Below are 16,860 nucleotides of genomic sequence, written 5' to 3'. Positions count from 1 at the left end.
TTTTTACTGGGTGTACCGATTTTAATAATTCTTTTTTTGTTGAAAAAGGGGATATCTCCAGTTTGGTACCATTATAAGGAAACCAGGTTCTGATTATGGGATCCCAGAGAAATCGAGGGAAACTCTTGAAAATCCGCAATAACTTTTTACTGTGTGTACCGATTTTAATAATTTTTAATTTAATCGAAAGCTGATGTTTGTCATGTGGTCACATATAAATTTTATTGAGATCTGATAACTACTTTTTGAGTAATCTTTGATAACGCGCAGTAACTTGACTATTTTTTCGTCGATCCACGTTGTATTACTCGTCCATGTAATTGAAGTCGGTTTTTTTTCGTTTGCGAGCAAACACAATTATGTAAATTAGTTTTTATTTTTATTGTTATAGATAAAAAATCATATTCAAAAATAACCCGAATAATTATTCCTTTGTACCTTGAATAAAACTCGAAATTAATATTTTATAATAAGTAACTTCGTTCCTACCGGCTGTCCCATGACACAGCATGTTTTTTTTTTTATAAATTAAATTAAATCAAATATCATATAACATACACAAGGTCGTCTGTTCCTATGGTAAGCAACTTAATTCTTGTGTTACAGGTAACAGCCGACTGTTCTAACTATTTTTTTTTTTATAAATATACATAGAAATATTACATATAAAAACAAATATGACACCCAGACTCAGGCGGAATCGAACCTGCAACCCGTGGAACAGAAAGCAGAACCACTACAAACTGCGCCAACGGGCTAGTCAAATATTTCCTTATAGAGCTTATATGCATCCCTTTGACCACTGTTCCACAATGATTTAATAATAAGTTTCACAGACTACAAAGATATCAAAATAAATACTAACATTTCCTTTTACAAAAGAGAGAAGTGTAAAAGAGAGTTTGAAGTGAAACTTTTTAGAATCGTTGTAATTTGAAACTCGATTAAGCGAAAGTGTGTCAAGATAAAAAACACACACAAACCTATAGTATATATATATATATATATATATATATATAATATACGAGATTGAGATAGAATACATTACACAGTATTTTATGTAAAGCTTTTAAATTGACAAAAAATATAATAGAAAATATGCTTTTTGGGAAAAGCATAAAAAAAGTTATATCTTAGTTATATAATTTTTTTTTTTACGTGGGGAAAATCCATCATGGATAACCTCCAGCGCGGGGCCAGCAGAGGGTTATATCAGACTCCTACCGACTAAAACCCATCACGTGTGAGCAGTCATCCGCCTGGGTGAGGCGAGATGGGGTCGCGCTAGTATTCGCCACCTCGCCCCTGATATCTAGTAATATACTAGACTAGCCTCTTGGCGAAATTCGTTGCGACCCTATTTCTGCTCAGGAGGTTGTGGGTTCGACTCCCGCCCCGAGTCTGGGTGTAACATACCACATACCATATACCATACAGGCTATTCGACTCCTAATTACGTTTCCTTCAAATGGGGGTTCTGTAGATGAAATAGATCACGTTACGCTTAAAAAAATCCAAGCCTATTTTTAAATTTGACTTAGTTTAAATAGAATAGCTACTACATATTATGTATATGTATTACTTGAATGTACGTATAGCGAAACAAAATATATAGTTATATCAGTAGCCGTTACCTATAACACAAGTATTAAAATGCATCCCGTAGGAACAGACGACCGTGTGTGATATAGATAAAACAATAACTAGAATATAAAAGAATAATAATTAGAACCTTCAATTTTAACATAAAACTTTTTTAAAAAAAGTTTAAAAGTCAAGATCCAAACAAGACAGCGCTGGAACCAAGAAGACTCCTAAAACACAGATATAAGCACTCCATGGAAGGTTCTAAATGCGCAAAATAACAATAAGAACATTAGTAGAAGGATTAAAATAGATCTAGTTATGGAACTAAACAATATTTGATGATCCTTGTCTTGAGGCATATTTCGAAACTTGCTGACGTCATTCCTTAAGAATCCCATTGTGTTAGGAACAAAGTTTATAGTGCACTTGAGAAGTCATTATGACCGTTGAAATAGGGTTCAATATTGTGAATACGTATATCGTATTGTGAGGACAAAGGCTCTAATATCATTATAGTAATGATCGGCTTACGTTAATGTATATATTATACTAGCTACTGCCTGTGACTTCGTTCGCGTTGAATAGTTACTTTTGCAAAAAAAACCCGATTTTTAAACATTCCTCATCTCGGGTATTTATGTTTTTTTGTGTTTTTCCTTTTATTTTATTTTTCACGTTTGTTAATTTAAATTTTAAACGGATGGATGGTCGTAATTGGCCTTTTTGACTATATTTCATTCTTGTTTGTTTTATAATTTTTTCTGTGCTGTGTACCATCCCTTATAAGTAAATAAATAAATTAATTAATAAATAGTGCTCTGCTCCTATTGATCTTAGCGTGACGATATAAATAAAATGTACGTAACATCTATACCAATATTATAAAGCTGAAGAGTTTGTTTGTTTGTTTGCTTGATCGCACTAATCTCAGGAACTGCTGGTTCGATTTGAAATTTATTTTTAAGTGTTAGATAGCCCATTCATCGAGGAAGGCTTTATAATATTTTAGCACCTCTTTTTTCTTAAATTAACGTGGGTGAAACCGCAGGGCACATCTAGTAATTAAATAAAATCACGTGTAAATATCTGAAGCTAAGTATTTCTGTCAATTGTCTTGAAGTCTTGGAACGTTTCGCAAGATTTCGATCGTGTAGCGAGATCATCGTGACACTTTATTAGGACTCGTGACGGATTACATTCGGCTGCGGTTACATTCTGGAGAAAAAGCGATATAGCTGATTAATATAATAAATATTAAATAATTTTATTTAATATTATATTAATTTTATTCCTGTACTATTGTTTTTTTTCCTTTTTTTTACTACATAAAAGTGTTTGATTATATGTATGCAAGAAGTAATAAATAAATAAATAAATAAATAAATAATAATGACTTTAAAGCTATTTAATATGATATTGAACGGTATGCTTCGAGTTTGTTTGGATGGAGTGTCTTAGAAATATGATAAGAAACGAAGTTAGGCGAGAGAGCATGAAAGTGAATAGATACTCATAAATAATACATAGTCTGTTGAATTGGCAAGTTAAAATGACAGTACACTGGCTAAGCTGGGAATAAATTAAGAAATAGGCCTCCAGTAACTTTTAAATTAAGTCGAGGGTCCAAAAAAAAATTTCATAAGCGCAAACGTCCACGCAATGACAAACATCTAAATCAACCCCGTGACTAAATTACGAATCCACCAAATCTCAATCAAAGCTGTGGCCGCTGCGCCAACGCGTCGTCAAGTGCCACAATGATGTTACATTAAAATCATCACAATAAAATTGAAGCACGCAAATTTCCGCTAATTCATTTACAATTACTGATAGTTCTCTATGAATATAAAAGAAATATTTAATAACTTTTAACGTCCTTCAATTCAATTTTAATTTTGTTTGTCTATTCTCGCTTCTCTTATGAATATAATCTGAGGCTAGCGATTGTAAGGGATCGTCGGACATTGAGTCGGGTCTGGCGTATCTCCCGCTACTCGTAAAACTAATTAGATTGTTTTTTATATTGAAATGTAAAATAATTAATTTCTACTTATTTTATTGTTCTTCTGCGAAAAGTTTTCTTCGTATAAATACTCTCAGAATAAAAGTACTCAAAATCGTATTTAATTACGAAATAAACCTAAGAGATTAATCTTTTTGTAGAAAAACTTTAATCCCTAGATATTTTCAAAGTTATCTGACATTCATGGGTCGGCGAGAAAATAAGCTCATACAGTTTTTTTCTATTCTATTCTAGAAATAAACCATAAATAATAATACACGACCAACATGAAAAGGTTGTGCTGTGTGGCTACGGCACTAAAGAATTTAGCCACCCCCTCTCTTCCCGTGGGTGTTGTAAGAGGCGACTAAGGGATAACAAGGTTCCACAACCACCTTGGAACTTAAGAAGCCGACCGATGGCGGGATAACCAACCCAACTGCTGGCTTTGAAATACACAGGCCGAAGACGGGCAGCAGCGTCTTCGGTGCGACAAAGCCAGTACTGCGGTCACCAACCCGCCTGCCCAGCGTGGTGACTATGGGCAAAACACATGAGTTCACGTTATTTTTGGCGTAAACTTGTGGAGGCCTATGTCCAGCAGTGGACTGTATAGGCTGTAATGATGAAAAGGTTGAGCTGTGTGGCTACGGCATTAAAGAATATAGCCACCCCTCTCTCTTCCCGTGGATGTCGTAAGAGGCAACTAAGGGATAACACAGCTCGACTATCACCTTGGAACTTATAAAGCCGACCGATGGCGGGATAGCCATCCAACTGCTGGCTTTGAAGTACACAGGGCGAAGACGGGCAGCAGCGTCTTCGGTGCGACAAAGCCAGCCCTGCGGTCACCAGCCCACCTGCCCAGCGTGGTGACTATGGGCAACACACATGAATTCACGCCATTTTTAGCACGAACTTGTGGAGGCCCATGTCCAGCAGTGGACTGCAATAGGCTGAGCTGACTGTCTGACTGACTGATGACTACTTTTGGAGTAAACTTTGATAACGCGGATTTATTTATTTATTTTATACTTTATTGTACACCACATATATATTACAAACAAAGCATAAAGATAGTTACAGACAGTGAAGTACAATGGGCGGACTTATGGCTGATTAGCCATTTCCTCTAGACAACCCAGACACAAAAAGGAAACCTATTATCAAGATTGGGTAGGTGGTATAGATGTATAATAAACTTACATACAAATTTCTATTACGATTTCGTTGACTTACTACTTAGGTTGTATTACTTGTCGATGTAATTGAAGTCAGTTTTTTTTTAGTTTGCGAGAAAACACAATTATACACATTTGTGTCTATAGTAACATTACAGCAAACAACAACAATAAGTTACAGATAAACAAAATTTTACTAAAGATACTTCTAGAATATAAAATTGGAAAAATAGTCATCTGTAGCGGTACGAAGCAATGTATTCCTATCACTCGTAACTTCGATACCCGCTTCTACATTTATGGGATTCGGTCGAATACGACAAGTTTCATCGAAATCTATCAAACTTACGTGACAAGTTTGTCGGAGTCGAATCAGCGACTTTGCCACAAATATTTGAATGGTTAACTTTTGAGTAAACATGTTGATGAATGTGATTTTACGTGTTTGGAATTGTTATTATGATCAAGTTGTTTGTCAACTTTTAAAAATACTTCGAATAGAACTAATTTTTAAATTTGGAAGTTATTTGTACTATCAGTTTTGAAATACTATTAAATTTTTATAAAATTAAATTAAATGTTTCATATTGTGTTTGAATCTAAATAGTTGTAATTGCTCGCAAACGAAAAAAACTGAGTTCAATTACCTCGACAAGTAATACAACGTAGGGAGACGAAAATATAGTGAAGTAAATACGCGTTATCAAAGATTTTAACTGAGGTAGGGCACAGCAGGAATTTCCTGCTCAAAATATGGAGCAGCCCGACTGGGGTAGTACCTCGACCTTACAGAAGACCACAGCAAAATAATACTGTTTTCAATCAGTATTGTGTTCCTGTTGGTGAGTAAGGTGACCAGAGCTCCTGGGGGGATTGGGGATTGGGTCGGCAACGCGCTTGCGATGCTTCTGGTGTTGCAGGTGTCTATAAGCTACGGCAATCGCTTACCATCAGGTGAGCCGTACGCTTGTTTGCCGACCTAGTGACATAAAAAAAAAACTCAAAAAGTTGTTATCAGATCTCGATGAAATTTAAATGTGACCACAAGATAAACATTAACTTTTGATTGAAATAAAAATCATCAAAATCGGTACACCTAGTAGAAAGTTATGCGGTATAATACAACGTAGGTCGACGAAAAAAGCGTCAAGTAAAAACGCATTATTAGGTATAACTCGAAAAGTTGTTGTTAGATCTCAAATAAATTTATATGGGACCAATTGACACACAATTCGATTAAAACAACGATTAGACAACCTTTCGATTAAAACAAAATTTGTCGAAATCGGTCCACCCGGTCAAAAGTTCTGATGTAACATACATAATACAGTCGAATTGAGAACCTCCTCCTTTTTTGGAAGTCGGCTAAAAACTCAAACTTTTTGATCTATTTGGGTATTATTTATCGAAATCTATACAAATAAATAAAATTGGTGTGTCTGTTTGGAACATTGAAATAACCGCCTCTAACTAAATACACGGTACAATATACCAAAATAACATTTTTTACAATTTTTGTCTGTCTGTTTGTTCCGGCTAATCTCCGAAACGGCTAGACCAATTTTGACGGGACATTTACTGGCACATAGCTGATGTAATAAGGAGTAACTTAGGCTACTTTAATTTTAGAAACTTATTTATTTTATAACTCTGCGAACTGAACGATATCTTTTTTTAATTCCACGCGGACGAAGTCGGCGGACACAGCTAGTTTGCAATAATAATATTGTTGTGAAAGTCCTAATACCGTGATTATTGAGCAGTTTTAGTTGAATTTACTCGCTTGGAAAATATTTTTAAAGTAATTTATTTGAATCCGTTCTGCATGACGTGAAAAATGGTCGAAGTCGGAAAATCTATTGAAGATAGATTGATAGAAAAATTCTTAGCTCTATTTTGTGTTAAAAATTCTTTGTGTTCTTTAGAAGATATTACGGGAAATCTGGTGGCATTACGAGCGGAGATTGATGTATGAACATTACAATAAAAATACTTGCATTTTGCATTCTGAATCGTTTGATAGACAGTCATATAGGTACATAGAGAGGGTGGGAGAATGGTAAACAGGAATGGTAAAGAAAATTATCTTTTAAGATTGATTAAATTAGAAGTTTTACTTACAAGTTTTGATAATTTACGCTTCAGCCTGTAATATCCCACTACTGGGCATAGGCCTCTTTCCCCATGTAGGAGAAGGATTTGATAATTACCAAATATCAATAGGATATGACGACCGCTCTGGTGTAACGGTTCGTGTCCCGTGTCGGCGGCACCTAAACAGCCACGGTCATATTTGTGTTTATACAAATATTTATTTCCGGTCTGGCTGTTAGTCCTTGTGGGTCTCCCCGCCGTGCCTCGGAGAGCACGTTAAGCCGTCGGTCCCGGTTGTTATCATGTACACCTGATAGCGATTGTTACTTATAGTAGGGAATATATCCGCCAACTCGCATTGGAACAGCGTGGTGGATGAATCTCTGATCCTTTTCCTACATGGGGAAAGAGTCCTATGCCCAGCAGTGGGATATTATAGGCTGAAGCGTTATTTACTTATCACCTTATAAAATGTGTATTGATACATCCTAGGTTTTGCTTATAAGTTTTGATAATTACATATTACAATTTTATATATAAAATTCTCGTGTCACAATGTTAGTTAAAATACTCCTCCGAAACGGCTGGACCGATTTTTATGAACATTTCGTGTAGGTCTGAGAATCGGCCAACATTTATTTTCAATACCCCTAAGTTCTAAGGAGGGGGGGGGGATTAAGGGGGTTTATAACATATATGGCAAAACAAAGTTTGCGAGGTCAGCTAGTAATAATTATATAAGTATACAATAGGATATGTCCGAAACTGTTTGCGTTTTTCGATGTTTCAAAATTTCAATTTTTACTACATATATGTAAGCTTTTTTTGTTTAGTAATAGTTAAGTTCCAAATCTATTTTAATTTTTTTTATCAAGCGACTAATTTTAACAACTTGTAATAACAAATATACATCTCCTTATACTTCTCGTATCCTAGTACAACGTATTTTGAATTCAATCAAAATATTTGTGTTACATTCATCCATAAATATCAATTACAAAAAAAATCAAAGACCAATGTAGTACATAAATTATAGTTTCGCTAAAACCAATATGGTCCCAGTAAAACCTTAAAACCAGGAAAAGTTCCTAAAACAAAGAGCTTGGTGTAATACTGTCGTAAATCAGGTTCAGGTTCAAATTAGTCTAATAAGACCGCAAATACACGAAACACTTGGTACCTGTAACTCTTTAAGAACTGGATCACACTCACACATAAGTTTTATTTTACTTCCTAAACAATTAAGAAACCTGAATATATACACACCAATGTTTACTTAAGCATAGGAGGAGAGAGGGAAGTTGTTGACTTTTTGCTGATGTACACCTAAGTTTCCTGTGAATCGCCCTGGCGTGACTCGAAGACCGTGCAAAGTCGTCGGTCCCGGTTGTTGTCGTTTGAGCGATCGTTACTCATAGTAGGGAAAATATCTACCAAACAGCAGTGAAGCTGCGTGGTAACTCCGACACTTTTATTTGAAAAACAGGCCTTTGCCCATCACTGGGAGTGGGATATTTACTTGCGAACATTTAGCTTATTTTTTTAATTTTTTTTTATATAACTTGGTTGGCAAACAAGCGTACGGATCACCTAATGGTAAGCTATTACCGTAGCTTATAGACGTCTGCAACACTAGAATCATCGCAAGCGCGTTGCCAACCCTATCCCCAATCCCCCCAGGAGCTCTGGTCACCTTACTCACCACAGCAACAAAACACTGCTTTAGAGTAATGTTATTTAGCCGTGATCTTCTGTAAGGTCGAGGTACTACCTCAGTCGGGCTGCTTCATATTTGAGCAGGAATTTCGTGCTGTGACCTACAGCAATAGTACTTATTGAAGTCAATATACAAATCTGCTGTAAAAAGTTACTATTTAAACAAAAACAAATTGTTTTACCAATGGCATATTGTTTTACTTTATCTATTTAACCTGTGAAGATGCCTTAAATAAATGAAATGATAAAGTTGAAAGGTTGAAAGCGTGAGAAATAAGCCTAAGTCGGGGAAGAGTAACTGCTTGTAATAGTATTACGCTATTACTGAGTATTACAGACGATCGACGCCAAGTGTAATTTATGTCTGAGCAGGCGTGGCTTAGTAATTGAGTTACCAATATTTATTTGTAATAAAACATCATATTTGGTACATGTTTTTTAACCGATACAAAACAATTAGGAGGTTCTCAATTCGACTGTATTTTTTTTAAGTGAGTTATTTATGGGTGGACTAATTTGGATAGTTTTTTTAAATCAGAATGTGGTGTTTGTCATGTGATCCTATTTAAATTTAATCAAGATCTGATTAGAACTTTTCGAGCTATCCCTATTAATATTATAAATGTGAATGCAAGTTTGTTTGTTACGCTTTGACGTGAAAACTGCTTAACCGATCATCATGAAACTTTGTACACGTATACTTGGAGGTATTAAAAGTAACATAGGACACTTTTTATCAAAATAAAAAGTCAATGCGAGCGTAGCCGCAGGTAAAAGCTAGTTTCTAATAATTCATATTTACTAATTTTTTCGTCTACCTACGTTGTATTACTTGTCGATGTAATAGAAGTCAGTTTTTTTCGTTTGCGAGCAAACACAATTATTTAACGGTTAAATATTTATTTACTATATAATTTTACAAGACAATTATAAAGATGTCGGTATAATAAAATTGTTATTATACTACATTATTTTTAAATCTCTTGTAACAGAACAGTTTTAAAATTTTGGTATTAAAATTATTTAATGACCAAGCTCGTGGAATGTATTACTTGAATTTCGTCGGATTTGTTCGGTTTAAGATTCTGAGAAAGAAAGACTGACAAAACTAAAAAAGAAACATTTTGAGCTTTAGTGTCTAGGTGGTCTCATGTTCGATTTTGCGTATTTTTAACCGACTTCCAAAAAAGGAGGAGGTTCTCAATTCGACTGTATTTTTTTTTAATGTATGTTACATCAGAACTTTTGACCGTGTGGACCGATTTCGACAAATTTTATTTTAATAGAAAGGTGGTGTGTGTCAATTGGTCCCATTTAAATGTATTTGAGATCTAACAATAACTTTTCGAGTTATATCCATAGATCAAGTAAAAAAGGTAGATAACGCACCTAGAACAGAAAACTGAAGCCACTTTTTTAAAGATGTGTGAGTGAGTGAAGTGTTGACACCTTTTAAAAAAAGTCCCTAAAATTTTTATTAAACAATTAATTTAATATAGGTAAAATGGGTATGTGAAAATAAAAACCTGTTTATAGTTTTAAATAAATTTACTAAAAATAAAACAAAAAATGTACTGTGTGGCTACGGTACCTACTAAAGAATATAGCCACCCCCTCTCTTCCCGTGGGTGTCGTAAGAGGCGATTAAGGGATAACACAGTTCCGCTACCACCTTGGAACTTAAAAAGCCGACTGGTGGCGGGATAACCATCCAACTGCTGGCTTTGAAATACACAGGCCGAAGACGGGCAGCAGCGTCTTCGGTGCGACAAAGCCAGCCCTGCGGTCACCAACCCGCCTGCCCAGCGTGGTGACTATGGGCAAAACACATGAGTTCACGTTATTTTTGGCGTAAACTTGTGGAGGCCTACGTCCAGCATTGGACTGTATAGGCTGTAATGATGAAAATAAAAAATCGGTAGAATAATAAAAAAAATATTCGTAAGATAATCGTATGAATGGACACTTCCTATCCCCTCTGTTTATCTCTTTTCAGTTTGCAGTCGGTTTTTTTAACTATTTTTCTTAAACCTAGAATCCTTTATGTTGTATAAGTTTTTTAAATTTTTGTCGCTTAATATGATATAGTCTTATGTTCAAATATTTTTCAATCACTAATCGTATTAAATTGACTTTATGCGCATGGCCAGCATAATCGTGGTTATTTTCTCAGTCTTACAGCCGCTACCCATTCACCTCTTATTAAAATATTCGTTGGAAACCTAAAACCATGAAATTTGATAGTAAAATATGGGTACCTAGTTTACTCAAAAATTGTAAAAAGTTAAAACATAAAACAAACGAGTTAATATTTCATAAATATATTTTGATTTTTTATTTTTAATTTATGTAACATAAAATAACACGAGAAAAAAAACAATAACTATGTCTACTTTTTACTTAATTATTTTTCTGATTGCGTACAATTTACTTACCCACATTTTGGGGTATTGAAAAAAAAGAACTACTGGCAACAGTCCCGTGGTACGTAATTTCGTGACATTGAAATTATAAGTTCCGAATAACCTCAATATTATTTTGGAATAACAATAAATTTAAAGTTTTATATGTACTTACGTGTGAAACGATATTCCTTCAGATTTTTTGTTTACTTTGGTATTGTTTTTGCACCATTTAATCACACAAGACGGCATTTTATAAGCAAAGTTACTGTATGAAGCCTCGTGACATACTAACGAAAATGAGCGTAGTTTGATGCATATGTGTGCGTGAGCGCGTGTATTTACTTGAAGGAGCCGAGTTTTGTGGCTTCACTAACAACAAAGGCCGCGCATTATCTACTTTTTTTTACTATATCTATGGTTATATCTAATAATGCGCTTTTTCTTGACGCTTTTTTCGTCGACCTACGTTGTATTATACGGCATAACTTTCTACTGGATGTACCGATTTTGATCATTCTTTTTTTGTTGGAAAGAAGATATCCCAAGTTTAGTATCATGATAAGGAAACCAGGATCTGATGATGGGATCCCAGAGAAATCGAGGGAAACTCTTGAAAATCCGCAATAACTTTTTACTGGGTGTACCGATTTTGATAATTCTTCTTTTGTTGGAAAGAAGATATCCCTAGTTTAGTACCGTGATAAGGAAACCAGGATCTGATGATGAAATCCCAGAGAAGTCGAGGGAAACTCTTGAAAATCCGCAATAACTTTTTACTGGGTGTACCGATTTTAATAATTTTTAATTTAATCGAAAGCTGATGTTTGTCATGTGGGCACATATAAATTTTATTGAGATCTGATAACTACTTTTTGAGTAATCTTTGATAACGCGTAGTTACTTGACTATTTTTTCGTCGATCTACGTTGTATTACTCGTCGATGTAATTGAAGTCGGTTTTTTTTTTCGTTTGTGAGCAAACACAATTATAAACCATAACATATACCATAATCAAATCATTGAAAATAATTTAATGTTCTTTGTTCGGTTTCAGTAACGTAAGGTTTTTCTCATTTTTAGCCGACTTCCAAAAAAGAAGCAGGTGCTCGATTCGACTGTATTTTTTATGTATATTACATCAGAACCTTTGAATGGGTTTAATGATTTCGATTTTTATTTTAATCGAAAGCTAAGCTTGTCTTGTGATACCATTTAGATCGAGATTTGAGAACTACTTAATATCTAAGATTTTATTTTTGTGTTACCCACATTAGGAATTCTAAACATTTTTGAATATCATATCAAAAATTGACCGCTCCAGCGGGGTTCGAACCCGCGTCTCCGACGTACCGTGTCGGCGCTCTAGCCAATTAAGCTATGGAACGATACACCCGCTCGAGCGAAATTTTCGATATGATAATTTTAAATTACGGTTTAAGCGAACCGTGGCGCCGTCTATAGTGAGCTCTTTACAGAAACCCGTAACTATTCAAAGAAATTACGCAAAGACTCAAACGAGAGCCTCCGGACAGTATTACTTTAGCGTTGACTCTTTTACTGAGGCAGCCGGTTAATAATATTAAGAGAAATCTTACTTGACGTCTTTAAAAAGAATATTTGTACGATTTTGAAGGAACATTTCATTTATTTTGGGTGATAAGAAATGAAATGATGTGTGATGTTGTGATTTTAAACTCTTGCAGTGATATGGTTGATATCAACTTTGACTCCCACGGAATGTTTTATAGAACTGTATTGCAGTATTTAAAATCCAATTTATAGATATATATTTTTTAATTTTAGATTTTTTATGAACTTGTTATGAATGCAGAGACAAACTATAAATTTAATTTTTTATTGCCATTGGTTTAGACAAAGGTGATACCATTCTAAACATACGTTATTTGATATAGTAATGATGAAGTAAGGATGAATAAATTACATATCTTGTCAGTCATGTAAATTATATATTTGAAAATTTTTATTCAATTTATTGTTATTTTTTTTTTTCTTTTTTGTTCACTTGAGTTATAATTCTTCAATATTATAATGAATGGGAACGGAACGGGATAAAAAAAATGAAATTTGAAATTGTAAAAAACAAAAGCAGAAGAGATAAAAAAAAGAAAAAAAAAATGTTATATTTATGTATTGTGTTATTCCGAAGTGCCATGTCATATCCTGTCGTTTTTAAAGCATGTTTTGTGAGCAAAATACGCATTTTTGGTCACTGCTGCTTACATCTACCCACGTTAAATATCATATCAAAAATCGACCGTGCCAGCGGGGATCGAACCTGCATCTCCGACTGACCGTGTCGGTGCTCTAGCCAATTAAGCTATGGAACGATGTACCCGCTAGATCGAAAGTTTTCGATATGATAATTTTATGTTCGGTCTAAATGACCGATATGATATTAAAAAATGTCTAGAATTTCCTAATGTGTGGGTAGCACAAAAATAAAAAATCGTACAAATTATTATGTGAAAGTTTTTTTAAATTATTTATTATGTTTTTGTACATTGTGAAACGTGAAGAGTTATGTCTTGTGTGTCGTGCTGTTCTTTTTTCACTGTATGAAACTGTTATATTGTAATGATGATATTATGATGTGATTTGATGTGTCTGAAACTTTATTTGATATTGATTGATTATTACTTGTTAACCGACTTCAAAAAAAGGAGGAGGTTACTCAATTCGACCGTATATATATATATATATATATATATATATTTTTTTTTTTTAATGTATGTTCGGAGATAACTTCGTCGTTTATGAACCGATTTTGATAATTCTTTTTTTGTTGGAAAGGAGATATTCATAGTTTGGTACCATGATAAGGAAACCAGGATCTGATGATGGGATCCCAGAGAAATCGAGAGAAACTTTCAAAAATCGTAAGGGTGACTAGTAAATTTAATCATGTTTTCATTAAGTACTATAAAGCACTACGATTTAATAAAGGTCTGGAGTCGATCTGATGATGGAGAAGAAAGATAGTCGAGAGAACTCTTCAACGATTTATAGCAATTACGTGCTTTTTGAACTTAATTCGTTTCTATTGATGAGAACTTTGCATATATATGAGTTATAAGTGCCATTACAGTCTGATGATGGAGACAAAAGTTAGTCGAGGGAACTCTTCAACGATTTATAGCAATTTCCTGCTGTTTGAACTTAATTCGTTTCTATTGATGAGAACTTTGCATATATATGAGTTATAAGTGCCATTTCAGTCTGATGATGGAGACGAAATATAGTCGAGGGTACTCTTCTACGACTTATAGCAATTACCTGCTGTTTGAACTTAATTCGTTTCTATTGATGAGAACTTTGCACCTATATGAGTTACAAGTGCCATTAAAGTCTGATGATGGAGACGAAAGATAGTCGAGGGAACTTTTCAACGATTTATAGCAATTACCTGCTGTGTGATCATCTGTGTCGCAGGACCAGGTTTGATCATGGAGCCCATAAACACTCGAGGGAATTTCTCAACAATTTACAGCAGTTACCTTTTGCTGTTTGACGACCGCTTTGATAGAATGGTGCATGTGCCGTGTCGGCGGCGCCTAAACACCGACGGTCGGGGGTTCTATTCCCGCTCGGAGTGGATATTTATGTTTATACAAATATTTATTTTCGGTCTAGTTGTTAATTCTTGTGGTTCTCCCAACCTAGCCTCGGAGAACACGCTAGGCTGTCAGTCCCGGTTGTTATTACGTACACCTGATAGCGAAATTTACTCATAGTATGTCGACGCGTTAGGGCAGCGGTCACAGCACCGGCTGTTGCGCTGGCGTTAGTGGGTTCAATCCCCGCGCACGACAGACATTTGTATTGGCCATATAGATGTTTGTCATGATCTGGGTGTTTGTGCTTGTGTATTGTGTATGTTTCCGAACCCCCGACATAAGAGAAAAAGCATCCTTGTTAGGTCTACCCATCACTAAAAAATTTTTTTCTATTGTTATCGATGTAAAACATTTATATACATTCTTTTATTGGATTTATATTGTGTTCTTTTTGATAAAGTTTTAATTTACTTTATTGTTTTTACTAAGTGCAACTGTGATTATTGCATGCAGTGTTAGCCTATAAGTGGTTGTTGCATTGTGTGATGTATTATTTCTCAATGCTAAACATTTATGAATCGGTGTAAACAACTCTTGGCCAACCTAACAAATAAATAAATAAATGTAAAAAATATTAATGTTAATTTATTTGTAAGGTCTTTAAATTGATTACTGTCACATAATTATTAGATATATATATATATATATCTAATATATCCGCGAGCGAGATATATATATATATATATATATATATCTCGCTCGCGGTTGCGGGTTCTATTCGGGTTCGGTGCACATGGCAAACATTTGTATTAGCCATACAGGTGTTTACCGTGGTCTGGGTGTTTGTGCAGTCCTCCACCGGGGGGAGGGGGCTGGGGTGGGGGGGGGGTAGGGTCTCCTCACCGTGCCTCGGAGAGCACGTTAAGCCGTCGGTCCCGGTTGTTATCATGTACACCTGATCGTTACTCATAGTAGGGAATATATCCGCCAACCCGCATTGGAACAGCATGGTGGATTAAGCTCTGATCCTGCTCCTATATGGGGAAAGAGGCCTATGCCCAGTAGTGGGATATTAAGGCTGAAGCGTAAGCGTAAAATTTATTTATTTATTTATGCATTAACAAAAACTTAGAACTAACATTACAGTAACCCAATGCGTTAGTTAAGTTGATAACAACAAATAACATTAAATTTAACAAACAATTTAAACAATTCAATAAAGACAAAATAATCAAAAAATATAAAATAATCAATGAATAATCAATAAATATAAAATAATCAATAAATAGTCACACTTAAAAAATTCATAAAATTCATAAAAAACAAACATAATAATAATACAAATTATTACATTTATATTAATGAAATTAAAATCAATGTCATTAAGTAACATTAAATTCATCAATTAATTAAAACAATTTAATAAAATCACTAAAATAAAACTCACCTTCGAATAAAATCAATGCTAACAATTTAAAATCATTTGGAAAAGTAAGTAAATAAGTAAAAACTTTGGTACCAACGGTAATCTTTACTGACTCACTAAGTTCTTTAAGCCATTAAAGAAAATCCCTTTCGTAGCAAATTGAAAATTTCTATTGTTTTTAAGATTAGAGAGGCTTTGCTCTCTTGCAGTCAAAAGGGTCATATTCTGCTCGTCTGGATTCCAGGCCATTCTGGCATTGCAGGCAACGAGACAGCGGATTCATGTGCTAATGCTGCAATCCAAACTGGTGTCCTTGATGACTGCAAAAACTCCAGTCAAGACCTTCGTTCCCTAGCCAAAATCCATATTGACAAGTCCTGGAATTTATCTTAGAGTTCAATAAAATTGGTAAAAGACAACTTTTACTCAAATTCACAACCAGACATCCCAGGATGCCCTTGGTTTTCTCTTCACAGACATGCTAGGCGCTGGGTCACATCTAGCATAATTATGATATTTTGGTTATTGGGCCACGTTCGTCTATTCCTAAGATAGGCGACGTAATGCTTGTTATAGGTGCAACCAACTGATATAACTATAGCGACTGGGTGTAATAACACGTAGGGTCGAGGCTGGAATCGAACTAACATCCTCAAAAGCAGGGTCGGTACACATTACGCCATTGCGGTAGTCAAACTAAACAACAACGTTAAATTATTTAAAATAGTTTCATAATAGAGTTATAATTTAAACACTCATCAAATGTTTCCGATAACGAAATTATGTTAATTCGTTTACGTATATTGAAGCACCAATACATTTTATCTGCAATTATTATCGTTTACGTTTCAAATTGATGTCAGTTAGAATTAGT

The sequence above is a fragment of the Melitaea cinxia genome, chromosome 20 (assembly GCF_905220565.1).
Source record: "Melitaea cinxia chromosome 20, ilMelCinx1.1, whole genome shotgun sequence".
In the NCBI taxonomy this organism is placed as follows: Eukaryota; Metazoa; Arthropoda; class Insecta; order Lepidoptera; family Nymphalidae; genus Melitaea; species Melitaea cinxia.
Note: the sequence above shows the minus strand (reverse complement) of the source record.